The sequence below is a fragment of the Macaca nemestrina genome, chromosome 14 (genome assembly GCF_043159975.1).
Source record: "Macaca nemestrina isolate mMacNem1 chromosome 14, mMacNem.hap1, whole genome shotgun sequence".
Taxonomy (NCBI): Eukaryota; Metazoa; Chordata; class Mammalia; order Primates; family Cercopithecidae; genus Macaca; species Macaca nemestrina.
Window position 1 is genome coordinate 36,352,561 of NC_092138.1, and position 16,811 is coordinate 36,369,371.

A 16,811-nucleotide genomic window follows, 5' to 3' on the forward strand; every position below is an offset into this window, starting at 1 on the left:
CGGGCAAATCACGAGGTCAGGAGATCAAGACCATCCTGGCTAACATGGTGAAACCCCGTCTCTACTAAAAATACAAAAAAATTAGCCGGGCGTGGTGAAGGGCGCCTGTAGTCCCAGCTACTCGGGAGACTGAGGCAGGAGAATGGCGTGAACCCGGGAGGCGGAGCTTGCAATGAGTGGAGATCTTGCCACTGCACTTCAGCCTGGGCAACAGAGCAAGACTCCGCCTCAAAAAAAAAAAAAAAAAAAAAAGGCCAGGCGCTGTGGCTCAAGCCTGTAATCCCAGCACTTTGGGAGGCCGAGACGGGCGGATCACGAGGTCGGGAGAGGGAGACCATCCTGGCTAACACCGTGAAACCCCGTCTCTACTAAAAAATACAAAAACCTAGCTGGGCGAGGTGGTGGGCGTCTGTAGTCCCAGCTACTCATGAGGCTGAGGCAGGAGAATGGCGTGAACCGGGGAGGCGGAGCTTGCAGTGAGCTGAGATCCGGCCACTGCACTCCAGTCTGGGTGACAAAGGGAGACTCTGTCTCAACAACAACAACAAAAAAAAAGTGTTTTGAAGGCCGGGCGCGCTGGCCGAGGTGGGTGGATCACCTGAGGTGATCTAATGCAAAAATTAGCCGGTTGTGGTGGCAGTCACGTGTAGTCCCAGCTACTCAGGAGGCTGAGACAGGGGAAATGCTTGAATCCGGGAAGCGGAGGTTGCAATGGGCCAGGATTGCACCAGCTGGAGCGCCAGTGCACTCCAGTCTGGGTGACAGAGTGAGACTCCTTCTCAAAAAAAAAAAAACAAAAAAGTTTCCAGACTGGGCGCAGTTGTGGGGAAAAGAAAGAGAGATCCGCCTGTTACTGTGTCTATATAGAAAGAAGCAGACATAAGAGACTCCATTTGGTTCTGTATTTGAGATGCTGTTAATCTGTGACCCTACCCCCAACCTTGTCCTTGCAAGAGACATGTGCTGTGGTGACTCAAGGTTTAATGGATTTTGGGCTGTGCAGGATGTGTCTTTGTTAAACAAGTGCCTGAAGGCAGCTTGCTGGTTAAAAATCCTGCCCATCCCTGGGCAATGGAACATCTCCGTGTGAGACCCGATTGTATGCTCTGTTTACTGAGATAGAAGAAAACTGCCTTAGGGCATAAGGTGGGACTTGCTGGCGGGACTGGCTGGAGCAATGCTGCTGAGAGGTTTATGGAGATGTTTGCATATGCGTATCAAGGCACAACATTTTCCTTTGAACTTATTCATGTCACAGAGATCTTTGTCCATATGTCTTACTGCTAATTTTCTCCCTAAAATGATCCTATTGTCCTGCCACTCCCTTATCTTTAAGATGGTAAAGATGATTATCAATAAATACTAAGAGAACTCAGAGACCGGTGCTGGCGTGGGTCCTCTGTAAGCTGAGCGCCGGTCCCCTGGGCCCACTTTTTCTTTCTCTATACTTTGTCTCATGTCTCATTTCTTTTCTCAAGTCTCTCCTTCCACCTAATGAGAAACGCCCACAGGTGTGGAGGGGCAGGCCACCCCTTCACGCGGTGGCTCACGCCTGTAATCCCAACACTTTGGGAGGCGGAGGCGGGTGGATCACAGGAGGCCAGGAGTTTGAGACCAGCCTGGACATGGGGAAACCCCGTTCCTACCAAAAAATGCAAAAATTAGGTGGGCGTGATGGCACATGCCTGTAATCCCAGCTACTCAGGAGGCTGAGGCATGAGAATCACTTGAACCCAGGAGGCTGCAGTTGCAGTGAGCCGAGATGGCGCCACTGCACTCCAACCTGGGCGACAACGAAATTCTGTTTCAAAAAATGAAATGAAATGAAATGAAATGAAATAAAATAAAATAAAAAGCCGAAGGTCTTCAGAGCACCTCCGACCAGCGGAGGTTAAAGCTCATCTACAACAGCTTGCAGCAAGCTTGCTTTGATAAACAGTCTGGGGCCAGGAGGTACCCACAGTCCTAGTTACGCCAAATTCAGGCCGAAGGGCGACCTATGTCCGTGCTCCTGACAAACTTCCAGCCCCCATTGCCCATGGGAGCCTCGTCCAGGTGTCCCCATCTAAAGGCTCCACCTGCGCAGGGCGGGTGCCACAAAATGAGGCGCATTTTGCAAACAAAGGCGGCCATTGCTCCAAGGTCTCGGGTAACTGATTAGCAAAACCCAGGTCTTCCCACTTAGGGAAGATGGCCCAAGAGCGAGAAGGTGAAACAAGAGGCCACCGGACCCGCGGAGCCCTGAGCTCCGATGTCGCCCAGTGCTCCGCGCCGTCTCTGACTCCTGGAGCCCGGATGCGCGCTGGGACTCGGTGCAATCCAGCTCCACGGCCGTGCGTCCCACAACACCCTTCACGTCCGTTCCTCGGTTTCCCCACCTTGGGAAGGCCAAGACTTCCCAGGCTTTAGGGGGCTGGAAGCTGCGAGAAGGTGGCGCTTGCTTAGGTGAGGGGCGAAGGATGGCATTAGAGAGAGGAAGGTGACTGGAACCTTCCTGGCCATGGACGACCGCCAGGTTCTAGGCGCCCGCTAGCCCCAGCGGTTGACGATCACGTGATACGCCCTAGTGTACCTTTCCTGCAGCGTGTTACCTGACGCACAGAGAACGTCGCTTCCAGAGGACCATTTTTTTTCGTAACTGACAGTAGTAATCTGGCGGTTTACACTCTCATTCTCTCACCTTTTTAGCCGGGCTCTTGACCTGCCCGGCCAGAAAGTTGCCATTGGGGTAAGGTGGACCGCGACGGGGAATAGGGAAGGGTCTCAGCGGTTTCTGCACGAGTCTTCCACACCTGATTCCGGAGGCCACAGGTAGGGAAAGCAAGGGCTAGTAAGGCAGTTTCCTCTTGTGTTCCCTATTCTTGTTGAGACTGTGGGTGTGGTGGAGTGAGCCTTTGGCTGACCTTTGTCCCTCCTGCCAAGACTTTCTTGCAGGACTATTCCTCACCCAGTGGATGAGTTTGCTTACTTGGTCGGTGACAGTACAGTGACCACAACCAAGGATTTGACAAGGGGATCTTACTACTTGCAACAAGTAAGGAAAACACTGGGGGTAATTCTTAAAGCAGTGCCTCCCTGAACAAAGGTGAAAACATTGCTTTTATTAGGTCGAGTCGTATGTAGAGGTGGAGCAAAAGTCGTGCTGGTGCAGTTTTCCATCATGTTTCTACACACCTCGCATGCATAGAAAATAGCGAATAAGGCCGGGTGCAGTGTTTCATGCCTGTAATCCTAGCACTTTGGGAGGCTGAGGCAGGCGGATCACCTGAGGTCGGGAGTTCGAGAACAACTGACCAACATGGAGAGAAACCCGGTCTCCACTAAAAATACAAAGGTAGCTGGGCGTAGTGGCGCACGCCTGTAATCACAGCTACTAGGGAGGCTGAGGCAGGAGAATCGGTTCAATCCGGGAGACGGAGGTTGCTGTGAGCCGAGACTGCGCCATTGCACTCCAGCCTCGGCAACAAGAGCGAAACTCCATCTCATAAAAGAAAAAAAAAAAAAAGAGAGACAGAGAGAAAGAAAGGGAAAGGAAAGGAGAGGGAAGGGGTGGGGAGGGCAGGGAAGGAGGGACGGCTCACGCCTGTAATCCCAGCACTTGGGAAGGCTGATGAGGGAGGGTGGCTAAAGGCCAGGAACCCAAGACCAGCCTAGGCAACATAGGGAGACCCGCCCTATTTAAAAAAAAAAAAAAAAGAGAGAGAGAAAGAAAATGGCGAAAAAGAAGCTCCTCCCTGTGAGACAGGGCAGGGACCCCCTCTTTTTTTTTTTTTTTTTTGAGACGGAGTCTCACTCTGTTGCCCAGGCTGGAGTGCAGTAGCCGGATCTCAGCTCACAGCAAGCTCCGCCTCCCGGGTTTACGCCATTCTCCTGCCTCAGCCTCCCGAGTAGCTGGGACTACAGGCGCCCGCCACCTCGCTCGGCTAGTTTTTTTGTATTTTTTAGTAGAGACGGGGTTTCACCGTGTTAGCCAGGATGGTCCTCTATCTCCTGACCTTGTGATCCGCCCTTCTCGGCCTCCCAAAGTGCTGGGATTACAGGCTTGAGCCACCGCGCCCGGCGGACCCCCTCTTAAGAGCTTGCTGAGTATCTAAGCATAGAAATAAAGCAAAGTCTTGAGTTCTTTCAAGAGAAATTACTGGCACATAACTAGCCCTGAGAGTAAATAAGTAACTTAATAAAAAGGTAATAGTAGCTTAAAATGATAGCCAAGGAAGTTAAAATCACGGGATATTTGGTTTTCTGTAGAGACGAAAAATAACATTTTAACATAGGTCCTTCAGTTGTTTTTCAGAAACCTGGACCCCTACTGAATGGATCTGCTGGCACCTAGATCTCAGAGAAGGGGGAACTGAAGACTGAACTCTGACCACTGTTCTTTGTTGAAAATTTCTTTCTGAGGGGCCTGGAGGGAGTCACATCTACAATCCTGAGCTAACATTCTCTTCTGCGGACCCCAAAATTTAAACAAAGCTTCTCTTTCTTAACCCACTGCAAATGAGAAAAATCTTTGAATCTACCTATGACTGTAAGCCCTTATTTCAAGGTATCCTGCCTTTTTAAAAAAAATCTTTGAATCTACCTATGACTGTAAGCCCTTATTTCAAGATATCCTGCCTTTTTAGGCCAAAACCACAGTGTAACCTCCATCTATTGATTTACAATTTTGCCTGTAACTTTGGCTTTCCTGAAATTTACCCCACCCTTTAAAAAAAAAAAAAAAAAGAAAAGAAAAGAAAACTGCAAGGCATCAGCGAGGTCAGGATTTGAGCATGAGCTGCCTTGTCCTCCTTGGTGTGCATCTTTGCAAATAGATGCCTTCAGCTGGGCATGATGGCTCACACCTCTCATCCCAAGCACTTTGGGAGCCCAAGGGGGGAGGATTACTCCATCCCAAGAGTTTGAGATCGGGGCAAAATGCCAAAACCCTGCCTCTACAAAAAATTTAAAAATTAGCTGGGCATGATAGTGCACTTCTGTAGTCCCAGCTACTTGGGAGGCAGAGGCCGGCAGATTGCTTGAGCCCAAGAGGTTGAGGTCACGGTGAGCAATGATCATGCCACTGCACGCCAGCCTGGGAAACAGAATGACACCCTGTCTCAAAACAAAACAAAGCAAAACATTAAAAAAAAAACAAGGCCAGGTGCAGTGGCTCACACCTGCAATCCCAGCACTTTGGGAGACCAAGGTGGGCGGATCACTTGAAGCCAAGAGTTCATGACCAGCCTGGCCAACATGGCGAAACCCTGTCTCTACTAAAAGTACAAAAATTAGCTGAGAGTGGTGGCTGGCAACTCTAGTCCCAGCTACTCTGGAGGCTGAGGCAGAAGAATCACTTGAACCCAGGAGGTGAAGGTTGAAGTGAGCCAAGATCATACCACTGCACTCCAGCCTGGGCAACAGAGCAAGACTCCATCTCCAAAAATATAATAACAAAAAAGAAATACATGCCTTCCTTTCTACTGCTGCACAACCTCACTGTGTCAGGCAGGTGAGCGGACCCCAGTTATAGCACTTGGGCGAGGGTTTTTAGTATGGTAATAAGAGCCACATTTCATATCCGTCTCAGGCATCTCTGGATCCAGCTGGTTTTTGTTTTGCTGAGGCTCGGCTTCTTCCTGGAACTTTTTGAAACAACACTCAAGTTTCAACAGTTTAAAGTGGGTATTTTTCATACACAAAAACCTGAAAACCTGGGGACCCTGGGTTACAATATTTCCACGTTGTATACCCAAAAACCTGAAAACCTGGGGACCCTGGGTTACAGTACTTCCTGGCAGGCGATCTTACCCACTACCGCCATCTAGTCAATTTGAACCATCTCAACTGTGAGAGCCCAACTATGAGGGCCTAAACACTCTTTCACTCCCTTTCCTGCTAGCACCCCTCAAGCTGAGAAAAATACTTAGGTCTTTAAAGCTGATTGGAAATGCCAAGTCAAAATCAAATTTGGAATATTTAAAATGGATTGAAAAATATTTCAGCATGCAGACAATTGTGAATAATGAAGCTGTTGGTAATATATGTCTTGATATCCTATACAATAAACAAATTGAATATGTACGAATGATTTTTTTTTCTTGTTTTATTAATTTTTTTTGAGACGGGAGTTTAGCTCTTGTTGCCCAGGCTAGAGTGCAATGGCACAATCTCGGCTCATTGCAACCCGGGTTCAAGCAATTCTCCTTCCTCAGCCTCCCGAGTAGCTGGGATTACAGGCGCCTGCCACCATGCCTAGCTAATTTTGTATTTTCTTTTTCTTTTTTTTTTTTTTTGAGACGGAGTCTTGCTCTGTCGCCCAGGCTGGAGTGCAGTGGCCGGATCTCAGCTCACTGCAAGCTCCGCCTCCCGGGTTCGGGCCATTCTCCTGTCTCAGCCTCCTGAGTAGCTGGGACTACAGGCGCCCGCCACCTCGCCCGGCTAGTTTTTTGTTTTTTGTTTTTTTTTTTTTTTGAGACGGAGTCTCACCCTGTTGCCCAGGCTGGAGTGCAGTGGCGCGATCTCGGCTCACTGTAAGCTCCGCCTCCTGGGTTCACGCCATTCTCCTGCCTCAGCCTCCTGAGTAGCTAGGACTACAGGCGCCCGCCACCGCGCCCGACTAATTTTTTGTATTTTTAGTAGAGACGGGGTTTCACTGTGGTCTCGATCTCCTGACCTTGTGATCCGCCCGCCTCGGCCTCCCAAAGTGCTGGGATTACAGGCTTGAGCCACCGCGCCCGGCCTAGTTTTTTGTATTTTTTAGTAGAGACGGGGTTTCACCGTGTTAGCCAGGATGGTCTCGATCTCCTGACCTAGTGATCCGCCCGTCTCGGCCTCCCAAAGTGCTGGGATTACAGGCTTGAGCCACCGCTCCCGGCCTAATTTTGTATTTTCAGTAGAGATGGAGTTTCAGCATGTTGGCCAGGCTGGTCTCGAACTCCTGATCTCAGGTGATCTGCCCACCTCAGCCTCCCAAAGTGCTGGGATTACAGGCATGAGCCACTGCACCCGGTCCTTTTTTCTTATTTTTCATTACTAACAGTTTGCCCTGACAGATGTACCAGTGATTTCTGACAACTATGCAGTCACAGTTATTGGTGAGAGCCATATAATCTTGCACTTTTCAGTCCTGCAGGGCAAAAAGATTATGACAGAATGACCCCCACAGCTATCCACAATCAGATGTATTAATTTTTTTTTTTTTTTTTTTTTTTTTGAGACGGAGTCTGCTCTAATGCCTAGGCTGGAATGCAATGGCACCATCTCGGTTCACTGCAACCTCCGCCTCCCTGGTTGAAGCGATTCTCCTGCCTCAGCTTCCCAAGTAGCTGGGATTACAGCTGCCTGCCACCACGCCCAGCTAATGTTTGTATTTTTAGTAGAGATGGGGTTTCACCATGCTGGCCAGGCTGGTCTCGAACTCCTGACCTCAGGCAATCTGCCCGCCTCAGCCTCCCGAAGTGTTGGAATTATAGGCATGAGCCACCATGCCCAGCCAGATGTATTAATATTTATAGTTTATCTTTTTTTTTTTTTTTTTTGAAACCGAGTTTTGCTCTTTTTGCCCAGGCTGGAGTGCAATGGCGGGATCTTGGCTCACTGCAACCTTGGCTCACGGCAACCTCTGCCTCCTGGGTTCAAGCAATTCTCCTGCCTCAGCCTTCCAAGTAGCTGGGATTATAGGCATGCTCCACCACGCCCAAATAATTTTCTTTTTTTTTTTTTTTTTGAGACTGAGTCTGGCTCTGTCGCCCAGGCTGGAGTACAGTGGCCGGATCTCAGCTCACTGCAAGCTCCGTCTCCCGGGTTTACACCATTCTCCTGCCTCAGCCTCCCGAGTAGCTGGGACTACAGGCGCCGGCCACCTCGCCCGGCTAGTTTTTTGTATTTTTTAGTAGAGACGGGGTTTCAACGTGTTAGCCAGGATGGTCTCGATCTCCTGACCTCGTGATCCGCCCATCTCGGCCTCCCAAAGTGCTGGGATTACAGGCTTGAGCCACCGCGCCCGGCCGATTATTTTCTATTTTTAGTGGAGACCGGGTTTCTCCATGTTGGTCAGGCTGGTCTCGAACTGCCAACCTCAGGTGATCTGCCCACCTCAGCCTCCCAAAGTGCTGGATTTACAGGCGTGAGCCACTGCCCCTGGCCTTATAGTTTATCTTCTAGTGGTCTTCGGTCCTCATTTGAAAATGTGAAAAGTGGGTACCTGAGATAATTCACCATTTTGAAGATTCATTGTTTCTTGGAACCGAAATCGATCTCAGAAGTATATCCCTGCACTACTGAGAAACTTAACCAAGGACAAATACAATCCCTTCACTCCACAGACAGCTGACATGATGGTCTGTGACCTGAAGGTTATTGAACAGTTGGAGTGTTCTGCATTCATGTGGAAGAGGCTAAAGGATGTTTGATGAAGCACTATGGGCTGCCCTGGAAGAGGACTGAAGAAGCAGCTGCAGGTGAGTGCTGCTCTGAACATAATCCAGGGCACTTTCTGCATAGTTGGTGGTTCTGTCACACTTAAAACAATGTTAATTTCTTTATTTTTATTTTTTTAGAATCAAGGTCTCTGTTGCCCAGGCTGGAGGGCAGCAGTGCAATCACAGCTCGCTGCGCCCTCAACATCCCAGGCTCAGGTGATTCTCCCACTCCAGTCTTCCAAGTAGTTGGGATTACCAGTGCATGCCGCCATGCCTGGCCTTTTTTTTTTTTTCTTAATTTTAAGTTAATAATTTTTTTTTCTTTTTTCTTTCTTTTTTTTTTTTTTATGAGACAGAGTCTCTCTCTCTCTCTCCTGCCCAGGACAGAGGGCAGTGGCGCAATCTGGGCTCACTGCAACCTTCACCTCTCAGGTTCAAGCGATTCTTGTGCCTCTGCCTCCCAAGTAGCTGGGACCACAGGCATGCGCCACCAACCTAATTTTTGTATTTTTAGTAGAGACAGGGTTTTGCCATGTTGGGCAGGCTGGTCTCGAACTCCTGGCCTCAAGCTACCTGCCCACCTCGGCCTCCCAAAGTGCTGCGATTACAGGTATGAGCCACCATGCCCGGCCCTCTTTTTTTTTTTTCTTTCTTTCCTGAGACAGAGTCTCTCTCTTTTGCCCAGGCTGTAGCTCAGTGGCATGGTCTCGGCTCACTGCAACCTCCGCCTCCCAGGTTCAAGCAATTCTCCTGCCTCAGCTGCCTGAGTAGTTGGGATTACAGGTGCCTGCCACCATACCCGGCTACTTTTTTGTATTTTTAGTAGAGACTGAGCTTCATCATGTTGGCCAGGCTGGTCTCAAACTCCTGACCTTGTGATCTGCCCATCTTGGCCAGCCAAAATGCTGGGATTACAGGAGTGAGCCACTGTGCCCGGTCCCTTTTTTAATTTTTGTAGACATTGGGTCTCACTATGCTGCCCTGGTTGGTCTTGAGCTCCTGGGCTCAAGCAATCCTATTGCCTTGACCTCCCAAAGATCTGGAGTTATAGGCATGAGCCTCTGTGCCTGGCCTAAAAGGAATGTTTAAATCCAATTACAAATTAGAATTTGTTTTTGTAGTTATAGAGGAACTGCTCCATGCTGGTTCCCCAACAACCTAGATATTATTACTGGACAACTCTGGTCGCCTTGACAAATTTGGCATCCAACCTGTGTTATGCCCAGACCGTTTGTTCCCCAAAGAAGACCACCAGAGTCCAGAGTCAAAGCCAAGCGGCAAGGATCTTTACTACAAGTTCGAACCTGGTCCCTCCTTTACACAGTATACAAGAGGGCCCCGATCAATGCGAGCGTTTGCTTTTTATAGCCCAAAAGTTGCAGGGGAACAAAGAAATTCTTTTGGCTCCCGCGCTTTCAGTAACCTTGAACGGCTGTCTCCTTATCGGAGACTTTCCAGGTGGTGTTTGTACTGGGCTCAGGGAGTTTCGAGCCCGGGGGCTGAGGAATTTGCCCAGCTCCTTTCATTCCCCCCTTCTTTTCAGGTATCTTTAGAGCCAATCTTGGGTCTTATAAGTCTGATTCTGTTTCAGCGTTTACAGGTTGGTATTGGGCTCTGAGGACCATGAGTTGTACGCTGTCAAATCTCTCCCTAACAAATTGTAAAATTCTGTTAACAACACAAGGTCCTACGGTAAGCAGAAATAGTAGACTTAGCAGGGGTCCAAGGAAGGGGGCTAACAGAGAAAACATAGAGGAATTCCACCATTGGTCTGCAGCTGAAGCAAACTGCCGTGTTTTTACTTCAGTGCTTAACTTGCGTAACTGTTGGACCCGGTCCTCTACAAGTCCTGATTCATTTATGTAGAAACAACAGTCTTCTTTTAGAAATATACATGTACTGCCGGGCGCGGTGGCTCAAGCCTGTAATCCCAGCACTTTGGGAGGCCGAGGCGGGCGGATCACAAGGTCAGGAGATCGAGACCACAGTGAAACCCCGTCTCTACTAAAAATACAAAAAATTAGCCGGGCGCGGTGGCGGGCGCCTGTAGTCCCAGCTACTCAGGAGGCTGAGGCAGGAGAATGGCATGAACCCAGGAGGCGGAGCTTGCAGTGAGCCGACATCGCGCCACTGCACTCCAGCCTGGGCAACAGCGTGAGACTCCGTCTCAAAAAAAAAAAAAAAAAAAAAAGAAATATACATGTACCACCTTTTTCTGCAGTGAGTAGGTCTAGGGCTCTCCGGTTCTGCAAGGTTACCTGAGCTAGGGACGTGAGCTGCCGCTGAAGGGAGGCAAGGGACTCAGCCGACTCCTCCATAGCAACGGCAAATTGTTGGTACAGCTTGTTACTTTCTATGAGGGTGTGACCTAGGGCTCCCCCCGCCAGTCCGGCCGCAATGAAGGATGCGGTGAGGGAGATTCCTGCAATGAGGGGGAGAAATATGGCTCGTGCACGTCTTGGTCTAGGGTCTGGGTGAATAACAGCACTAGTCCAGTTACCGGTATACCCTAGGAACTCGCCAGCAGTTAGTAGAGTCAACCGGGGAACTAATGTGACAGGGAGACACAGTAGGTTATTAACAGAAGGACTAGGTAGGTTCTTAGATAAGGTTCCATTACACCAGAAGAATATGCCTGATGGAGCCCTTAAGGTGATATTAGGGGGCAGTGCAGTGATGCTGCAGAGGCTGGAATTGGTTCCTGAGAAACAGTAGGGAAACTTCTCCTGACTGGGGTTTAGGCACAGGGGCACGTTCAGGATAGGAGCATACGAGAGGTTTCGGAGGTTGTTAGCTTGGGCAAAGGTAGAGGATCCCCATGGCAGAGGGACAGCGGTTAGCGGTGGATGCCCTAGAGTGGTGCACAGAAAGCAGCCAGACAGGCTATGAAGTCCTGTAAGGTTAGCAAGTTCTAGTCCTTCTTGTAATAACTTTAACCAGGAGAAAGGACGTAAGTCTTGTGTTAGTCTGTTTTCCTGTCGTTGGATATTCCCGTGGACCAGGGGCAGTATTTGCACTAGGCCTCGCCACAGATAGAGGTGACTGCTAGGCCATGTGGAGGAGGGGGAGTAGTATACAGCCCCATGTTGAGGCGTGGTCCAGCGGGAGTTCCAGAGGTCTCTAACTATTCATGTATATGAAAAGTCTCTATCCCGTCTATGATGGAAGGGCCACTTAGGGTCTAACTGTTTTCTCTCTCCCCAATAACGGGGTCTATGGATGTTACAATAGTTATAAGGACAAGGCCGGGTGCGGTGGCTCAAGCCTGTAATCCCAGCACTTTGGGAGGCCGAGACGGGTGGATCACGACGTCAGGAGATCGAGACCATCCTGGCTAACACGGTGAAACCCCATCTCTACTAAAAAATACAAAAAACTAGCCGGGCGAGGTGGCGGGCGCCTGTAGTCCCAGCTACTCGGGAGGCTGAGGCAGGAGAATGGCGTAAACCCGGGAGGCGGAGCTTGCAGTGAGCTGAGATCCGGCCACTGCACTGCAGCCTGGGTGACAGAGCGAGACTCCGTCTCAAAAAAAAAAAAAAAAAAAAAAAAAAGGACAGCCGGCATTTTGGTGCCACCAATAGTGTTTACAATTGTATTTAGTCTGATCAAACTCAAAGCATATTATTGGTGTCATAGGTTTGGCTATTTGAAAACCAGTAAAATTTAGTAGAATTGGGCTGTTGCACCCTGAGGAAGGGCAATCAGCACTGGCCAATAATTTTCCGGGCTTATGAGGTTGCCCAGGGTGGGTTCGGTTTTCATAAAGCCAGAATCTCCAGACAAAGGGATTATGAGCTGGTTTTGTGATTTCTCCAGCGGCCACTAGGACGACTAACGTTAGGGTTAGACTACCTAACTGCATGTTTGCAGTGAGCTATGCTGCCGGCGCAGGGTGAGTTTTAAGGGGTTGTTCCTAGCTCTGTCCACAGTCCACGTGTCCGGTGCTTCAGCCGCCGCCATGATTGGTCCCAGAAGATCGGAGGTTGGGTCCACTGGCTTGACGTGGGAGTAGTGGATCCACGATGCGACGCCTTCTACCTTCAGGGCGGTGGGTGTGGTTAGGAGTACCTGGAGTGGTCCTTTCCACCTGGGTTTTAGGGTCTCTTGTCGGTGTCGCTTGACCAGGACCCAGTCTCCCAGCTGGTATGGATGGGGTGTCGGCGGGGGACCGGTCTCGTATAGTTCCTTCAGCTTGGACCAGATTTCTTGATGAATTTTCTGCAAGGCTTGTAGGGAAAATAAGAGTTCAGAGACATTTTCTGTTTCAGACTTGAGCAGATCATCTTTTAGGCCGGGAACTAAGGGTGGGGGTCTGCCATACATAATTTCATAAGGAGTAAGGCCCAGTCTGTAAGGGGTATTATGGGCCCGGAACAGAGCGTAGGGGAGAAGGACCACCCAATAAGCGCCAGTCTCCATAGTTAATTTAGTTAAGGTCTTTTTTAAGGTCTGATTCATTCTCTCTACCTGTCCTGAACTCTGGGGCCTGTAAGCGCAATGTAGTTTTCAATTTGCCCCAAGGATGGAAGCCAAATCCTGACTTACCTTAGCGACGAAGGCCGGCCCATTATCTGACCCTATCTGGACGGGGAAGCCATACCTGGGGAGGATATCTTCCAGGATTTTCTTTGCTACAACCTGAGCAGTTTCTTTCTTGGTGGGGAATGCTTCAGTCCACCCTGAAAAAGTATCTACAAAGACAAGTAAGTACCGATACCCGTATTTTCCTGGCTTTATCTCAGTAAAATCTACTTCCCAGTAGATACCGGGCCTGGTTCCCCTGAGCCTTGTTCCCGTTGCAGCCTGGGATTGGGGGTAGGCGTTGTTAAGCTGGCAGACTTTGCAACTTGTCACGATGTTGCTGGCCATCTCGGCTGTATGTCTGAATTTGAGCTTAGAGCGTCTGATCAGGTCTATCATCCGCCGAGCACCCAGGTGGGTGGTTCGGTGGATGTGTTCTAACACTTGTTGTCCTAATTTTTCTGGTAGGATGGTTTGGTCATTAGTATCAGTCCACTACCCATTCTGGATCTGTTTCAGGGGAAGCTTGTCAATCCACTGGAGATCTTGTTCTGAATAATCAGGGAAATATGGCAAGTCCCGGGGGCCTGGGTCAGGGAGCTGGAGTGCAAGGAGTTGGCTGGGAGCCTTCGCCACCTTTCTTGCAGTTTGGTCCACCAGAAAGTTGCCTTGAGCAGTTGGAGTAGTTAGTTTCTGATGCTCTGGGCAATGCACAATGGCTAACTTTTCTGGCCTCCATAGGGCTGTTAGCAGGGCTAGGATTTCTTGCTTGTTTTTTTTATCTCCTTTCCTTCAGCCGTCAGTAACCCCCGCTCCCTGTAAATGGACCTATGTATATGCGCTGTTGCAAAAGCATATCGGCTGTCTGTATATACCGTCAGCTTTTTCCCCACCCCTAAGGTAAGAGCTTGGGTGAGCGCTATCAGTTCGGCCTTCTGGGCCGATGTCCCCGGGGGCAGGGGTTCCGCCCAGATTACCTCAGTCTCTGAAGTCACTGCCGCTCCAGCGTACCTCTGGCCCTGATGCATGAAGCTGCTCCCATCAGTGAACCAGACGAGGTCGGCGTCAGGAAGTGGGCGGTCCTGCAGGTCTTCTCGAACTCCGTGCACCTGAGCTAGTATCTCGGTGCAGTCGTGGAGTGGGGCGTCTAGGTCCGGGTTGGGCAGCAGCGAAGCAGGGTTTAAGGTCGTTGGGGGCAGGAAAGTTATCCCAGGTCTTCATGGAGGGCCTCATCGAACAGGGTAGGAGAGTTTTTGAATCCTTGCGGCAGTCTGGTCCATGTCAGTTGGCCACTTATGCCTCTATCAGGGTCATTCCACTCGAAGGCGAAGAGCTTTTGGCTCTGAGGGGCTAAAGGCAAACTGAAGAAAGCATCTTTTAAATCTAAAACGGTGTACCATTGATGTTTAGGGTTTAGGGTACTCAGGAGGGTATATGGGTTAGGCACAGTTGGATGTATATCCACAACCCTCTTATTGATTTCTCTTAAGTCTTGTACAGGTCTGTATTCTCCACTATTAGGTTTTCGTACTGGCAACAACGGAGTATTCCAGGGTGAGTGGCATGAGCGAAGGACCCCTTGGTCAAGGAGCCGGCGGATATGCGGGGCAATTCCTTTCTTGGCCTCTAGGGGCATCGGGTATTGGCGTACCCGCACGGGGTCTGCCCCAGGTTTAAGTTCAACAAATAAAGCCGGACGGTGTTTTGCTAGTCCTAAGCCCACCGTTTCCACCCAAGCTTCTGGATATTGCTGGAGCCAGGTTGCTATGTCCTGGTCAGGGGCCGTTTGCTCCTGGTGGAGCTGGTATTCATCTTCTAGGGTTATAGTCAGGACGGACACAGGTTGATTGTGGGAGTTTGTCACGACGGGCCCCTCAGGGAGGAAATGGATCTGTGCTCCCATTTTAGTTAGCAGGTCTCTCCCTGATAGGGGACAGGGGCTCTCAGGGATGACCAGGAAAGAATGGGTTACATTCTTGGCTCCGAGGTTTACTGTTCTTTGTGTGGTCCATGGGTATTTCTTAACTCCTGTGGCCCCTTGTACCCACGAGGACCTGGAGGATAATTTTCCATTAGTTTTAACTAAGACTGAGTGCTGTGTCCCCGTATCGACCAAGAACTGGACCAGGGACCCCTCCACTTGCAAAGTTACCCTAGGTTCGGGGAGAGGATCCAAACCCCATCTTCCCTAGTCTTCATCTTGAGTGACTAGCACGGGTGTAGACCTAGGGGGTCCCTGTCCTCGTTGTTTCTTTTTGGGGCAGTCTCTTACCCAGTGGCCAGCCTCCTTGCAGTAGGCACATTGGTCTTTTCTCAGATTATCATGCCTGGGGGGCCGCCTGGGTTGGGTGTACTCTGGCTGTAGATGCTCTTTCTGTACCACTGCTGCCAGGACCTTGGTCATTTTTTCAGTGGCCTTAAATTGCCTTTCCTCTGGAGTATCTCTGTTATTGTAAACCCGCTGGGCTATCTGAAGGAGGTCTTGGATCCGCTTTCCTTCTAAGTCTTCTAATTTTTGGAGTTTTCTTTTAATATCTGGGGCTGCCTGATTTACGAAAGACATTACAACAGCTGCCTGACTTCCTGGAGCCTCTGGATCTATGGGGGTGTATTGTCTAAAAGCTTCCATTAATCTTTCTAAGTAGGTGGCTGGGCTCTCTGTCTTTTCTTGCAGAATAGAATATACTTTAGCCAAATTAGTGGGCTTGCGAGCAGCTGCCCGGAGACCTGCCATTAGAGTCTGGCAATAAAGGCGTAGCCGTCCCCTACCTTCTGCCGTGTTGTAGTCCCACGCCGGCCTGGTCAGAGGAAAGGTCGCGTTTATGAGGTCGGGGTTGGCAGTCAGTTGACCGTCGTCCCCTGGGAACAGCTTTCTAGCTTCTACCTGTATTCTCTCTCGCTCCTCCGTGGTAAACAAGATTCGGAGGAGCTGCTGACAATCATCCCAAGTGGACTGGTGGGTGAACATGACACTATCTAGTAAAGCCAGTAAATCTTTGGGGTTGTCTGAAAACCGAGCACTCTGAGTCTTCCAGTTATACACATCACTGGTGGAGAATGGCCAGTACTGGAGCCTGGGGATTCCTGTGTCATCTGGGGGTCCTATTTCCCGAAGGGGTAAAGCCACCGTGGAGTCAGGCGGCTGGGGGGGGCTAGTCCGTGAAGTGCGCCCTCGTGTCCGCCCTGCCGGCCCTTCAAAGTTATTTTCCCTATCAGCGGGCCCGTGAGTGCCGGCCGCCTCCCCTCCGCCTGCTCTCTCCCGCTATTTCATTCGCGTGCGCTCTCTTTCTCTCTGTCATCCTGTGTCCTTTCTCCTTCACACTCAGTCTCTTTCTTTCTGTCTCTCTCTCTGACTCTCCACGTCTGCCGTTTCCTCCCCTTTCTCTTTCCGATTTCCCTTCTCACTTTCTCCCTCTCCCCAGTCTCACTTTCTGTGTCTCTTCCTGTAAAGGAATGTGGGTTAGAATCCCTATAGAGGAAATCTGATCTGACTTATTAATGATAGCTAGTGGCAGGCGCGCCTCGGCAGCCCGGGGACCGGGGCCGGGAGCGCGGCGCCGGAAGCCAGGGGACCGGGGCCAGGAGCGCGGCGCCGGAAGCCGGGAGCCCGGGGACCGGGGCAATTCAGACCGCAAGCGCGCACCCGGAGACCGGGGTCAGAGTCAGCTGTTGCCTGGATCGCGAACGCGCTCCGGCAACTCAGATCGCAATTTAAATCAGAAGAGAGCCAGGGGACGTCTCCCACCGGTCTCCACTGGCCGTCCTATAGCGCGTCCGCCAGGACTGTGCCAGCCTCAGTTTCAGACCTCGTGAGTCACAGATTCAGATTCAGAACAGACACACAGACACAGACAGACAAACGGAGACGAGCCAGCTCACCTATCAGTA

General features: G+C 50.3%; 1 long non-coding RNA gene across 4 annotated transcripts in view; it reads left to right on the top strand.

The window, feature by feature from the left end:
- Positions 1 to 553: 553 nt before the first annotated feature.
- Positions 554 to 16,811, top strand: part of LOC105489181 (uncharacterized) — a 28,828-nt gene continuing 12,570 nt past the window's right edge. Inside the window, exons 1-4 of one of the 4 annotated variants that reach the window (XR_011612547.1) lie at positions 554 to 2,830; positions 2,923 to 3,034; positions 4,284 to 5,491; positions 8,307 to 8,441. This is a non-coding gene — a long non-coding RNA (uncharacterized lncRNA). Of the gene's footprint in view, positions 3,335 to 4,283; positions 5,492 to 8,306; positions 8,442 to 16,811 lie in introns of all 4 variants that reach the window. The other 3 variants (XR_011612545.1, XR_011612544.1, XR_011612546.1) reach the window with 3 other exon arrangements.